Genomic DNA, 4,435 nt, shown 5'->3' on the forward strand with positions numbered 1-4,435 from the left:
TCCACCTCATCATTTATCCTACGCAACATTTCTAAGATAAAACCATTGTACATGCCCTAAGTTCTCGTCCCTCTTACACCATCTATATAAACCCACTGTCTTGATGTCCTTGAAGATGTCGAAGCACCAACAACTCAAATAGGAGTACTCAACCACGGTCATCTTTCATAGCTAGCCATGGACCGCCTTGTTCTCCTCCTCATCCTCCCGCTCCTGGGCTTGGCCATGGCCTCCCAGCTGACCACACCATGCGGCGCCACTCAGGCGCAAGCGCAGCCGGTCTACGACACGGACGGCCACGAGCTAACGATCGACAACCTCTACCACATCATGCTACCGGCGAGCGGCAACGCGAGTGGCCGCTGTCTCAGCGCCGACACTTGGTGGGCTTACGACTGCCCTCTGCATGCGGTCGCCCCGCGGTGCGGCGGGCGGTCCGGATACCTGGGCGAGCCCGTGATGGTCCAGGCGGCGGACGCGGGCGCCGGCTAGGCCCCCCGCCTCTCGAACGACGTCGTCTTGGCCTTCAACAAGACGTACAGCCAGTGCATGATGTATCTCCAGTGGCGCATCAAGGGTGAATTCGTAACGCATCAGAACCACGTGACCGTCGGCCACTTTATAGGAGGGGCGCCGGCGGCTGCGAGAGAAGAGTGCGCGCCTGGAACCACAATATGCAGGGAGCAGCCGTACCGGTTCCGTGTGGAGAGGCACGGCACAGGGTACAAGTGTCGTGCCACAGGCCGCCGTGCCGTGATCTGGTATTGTACGAGTACCGCGGTCATCAGTGACTGACCGTACGGAAAGAAAAAGATGGGCGCGAGCCTTTCATGTTCGTGTTCAAGAAGTGCCCTTTGCCGTGCGTGGAGCGCCGAAGGCCTCCTATGCTCATCTCTACAATTACTAAGCTCCCATAAAATGAAGCCCTCTGGTTTTATGAAGCCCTCTGGTTGATCGTGGACTTTGGTCAAACGGTGGACCCTGCCAAAGCTGGTTTTCTAGCCAATGATTATTAGGTGGCAACGTATTAGTAGAAGCGAAAGTAAAACTAATTTTCTTGGCTTGATCATCCGCTTTTTTGTTTGGGACGACTGTATCGTCCAACGGTGCCTGACGATTTATTTTTGCATCCACCTAAAAAAGCAATTTTGAAAACATGTGTTCGAGTTAAACATAAGTAAACATTAAATGGCTGGTCAACCGCCGGCAAAAGACCACTTAAATATTAATAAAACATAAAAACTAAATAAACACACCACCCAACCACCCATCACGCTGCCCTAGACGTCGCCATCGTTGCTGTCGTCGCCGGTGAGGTCGACGAAGGCTAGCGGCGGCCCAGCCCATGAGAATGCGGTCTCCCACGCCACTCGCGCCAACTCCTACAACATCTGCCCCACCGGCGGTGTGGTCCTCCTTCTCCTTCTCCCGACGCTCTTCCTCCACCTCCGGTGCCCAACAGGCACGGCGCTCCTCCTCCTCGCGCTTAGCTTGCATCTGGCGCTCGCCGGCGGCGCGCTCCTCAGACAGGTGGAACTGTCTCCGGCTCCGTGGGCGGCATAGGCGTGAGTGTGAGCGCCCATGTGTGCTCGGGCTCGACCTTAGGCTCGGGCAGCGGCATGGCATAGGCGTGATTCCCCGCCGCCGACAGCGTGTGTCCTCCTCGCGCTGGCACTTCACCAGGGCGCGCTAGAGCGCCACCTCCAATGTGGCCTGGTGGGCCGCCTACTCCTCTGATGCCACCTCCGAGAGCGGCGGCACGAACCCAAGGTTAAGCTGCATGCCGCCGCGGCGGGCCACGTCCTGCTCCGGGGAGTCTTGTGCGTAGGCAGGGTCGCGCTGATGCTCTGGCGTCAGGAGGGCACGGCGCTTGCGCACCTCATCTGCATTGATGTATAGCCAGCCCTGTGGCCGGCGACCACTAGCCGTATGGGGATTCATCGCGTAGGTTGATGAGGGCGGCGGCGACGGCCGCGACGGAGGTGGAGGCGGCTTGCGGGACGAGCTGGTGCCGGCATCGAGTTTGCCCTTGCTCTTGCTGAAGATAACCATGGCTAGCGCTTGCACTGTCGGCAGCGAGGGGAGTGAGCATGGCCAAATGTGGATGGGAAGGCGAAGTGGACAACCCCCCCCCCCCCCCCCCCCCAACCCACACACTTGCATTAAGAAGGATGAACATGCCAGAAGCTTCTAAACGCTGGCCGCATGGAGTAGTTGTGTTGTTGACGCGCGAGCCCGAGGCAAACATCGAGCGGACACGCGGTGCGTCCATCTCGTGTCAGCGTGGACGCAAATCGGATGCGAATTTGGGCCGCAAATGCGTCCAGACGGGTAGCGAGCTGATGACTTTTGGCTTTTGTTCATCGTGTAGGGCCGGTATTTTCATCCGTTTGGACCCAAACAGACACGCGCGAACAATTTAGGTCGGCATGCTTTGAGTTCCTCTAATCTATGTTAACAGCTTCTTGTTGAAAGGGACTAATTGACGTCAAGAACTCTTTGCTGCTTGCTCATGTGCTGATGTCTACTTCAAATTGATGGCTTGCTTCGGTTGGAGCAAATGGGTTTAACCCAAAGTTTAAAATGGTTTTTGTTGGTTTCGGTCGGAGAGTTTGGTTTGTATAAAATTTGGATTGTGTTGGTAAAGTTTTATTAGTTTGCATGGTCTAGGTCTTAAACATTTTCCTAGCCGGCTTGCGTGTTTATTGATGAGCAGCGCTGGTCCAATTTCTTTATTTGTTCAGAAGTTTTGCCGAATGTTGAATGACGGATCTACACATTTTTTTATTTCAAATGCTGTTGCTGAATTTTTTTACTTCCCCTTGTCATATCTTTTAAGGTCTAAACTCCCTAGGAATGTTGGCTCCTGGTCCATCAGTGCTTTGGGGAGCTGGCGGGCCCATCTATAAGAGAGTGGATCGCTCATGCGTTATTTGTTTGGATTCACTCCCAGATGAACGCGACACTCATATATTTGTTGCTATGCTATACATAAGAATACCACAACCACCCACAAAATAATTTAGCTCACTTCGTAGATATATTGTCTTTATCGAGCAAGAGCGAAGCCAACAAACATGGGAAATCATCAGTGCAATTAAAAGTCAGCTTAACTCATGTGAAATACACAACAAAGCATCAACCATAATATCATGTCAAATAAAAAGGAAGGCCTAATTGACTCATGTCTAACGACAGCGCGGCAAAGCGCGCGTCAACCTCTAGTGCCTAACTAAGCTCGCTCGTATTCATGTACTTGCTCTTAATCGACCGCTGCTAATAAACTTACGGATTTACTATTTCACATCTAGATGTAAAATAACTATCTCACATCTAAATCCCTTATTGTTGGATTTGTTTTATCTTTACAATTCGTGCACTAATGATCTGACGATTTGTTCGTCTTTGATTGTACGATCTGGCGATTTGTAGCGTGCGGTCGTGCAGCCCGCACGGGACGTGCGTGCCAGCGTGGGCTAGCCCATGTGTGCTAGCATGGGCTGCCTTTCCTTTCTGTTTTTTTTTCCTTTTTTTGGTCTATTGTTGTACTGTCTCGATACACTGCAGCTGTTGCAGTTTGTGAGATATTTTTTTGGCTTTTTTTTCATTTCTTTTTTCTCCCCCTTGCGATATACTATGATATGTGTATATATCAGATGACGTGTACAGGCATTTCCTTTGTGCGTGTATATACGGTATGATTGTTCATGCATTTTTTCGTTGTTTTAATTTGTATTCATCCATGCAACATGTCCACGGAATAGTAAATCATGTATCGAAATTGTTAAAACTCATATAGATGAGTCTGATGTCTCATCTAAGTTTCGGTCCATTTGATCTGTCTCTATAAATTTTGTGCAATTCTTTGATCGGGGTTGTTTTGTCCCGCGCGTCCGGTGTCGCTCGTTTGTTGTTCATTTTACAGCCCATCACACCGTGCGTCTTTCTTTTTTGGGTTGTTTTTCGTGGTCTTTTTTTTCTGTGTTGTAGTTGAAGATAAGTGGTGTCTGTATAAGTTGAAGAGAAGAGCTGACGGCTGGCTCATCGGCTCTGTTTCTTCGCTCTCTCTATCCCATTGCTCTTTTCCTAAGGAGTAGAGGCGACCCGACAAAGTTTCTAAACAGTACAATGACGGGCAATGGCCAATTTTTTATTTTTATTTTTGTTCTCATGTCTAACCCTAATATGTAAGAACCTTGTGTCTTTTTATTATTCTTGTTCCAGTTGCAAGTTGATCACCGACATGCATCTGGGTCCAAACCGTTTTGGTCTTTCCTGCAAGTGTACTACTAACTGGATTCGCCTTTTTATTTTTTATTTTAGTTGCAAGTCGACCACCGAGATGCAAACTGGAGCTTGTCTCTTTTATTTTTATTGCCGCAGTTGCAAGTAAACCACCAAGATGCAACTCGACCCAACATATTTTTAGATTATG

General features: G+C 49.9%; 1 pseudogene; it reads left to right on the plus strand.

Moving 5' to 3' along the window:
* Positions 1-1,246, plus strand: LOC141025323 (alpha-amylase/subtilisin inhibitor-like; annotated as a pseudogene).
* The last annotated feature ends 3,189 nt before the right edge of the window (positions 1,247-4,435 follow it).

The sequence above is a fragment of the Aegilops tauschii genome, chromosome 6, assembly GCF_002575655.3.
Source record: "Aegilops tauschii subsp. strangulata cultivar AL8/78 chromosome 6, Aet v6.0, whole genome shotgun sequence".
NCBI lineage: Eukaryota > Viridiplantae > Streptophyta > Magnoliopsida > Poales > Poaceae > Aegilops > Aegilops tauschii.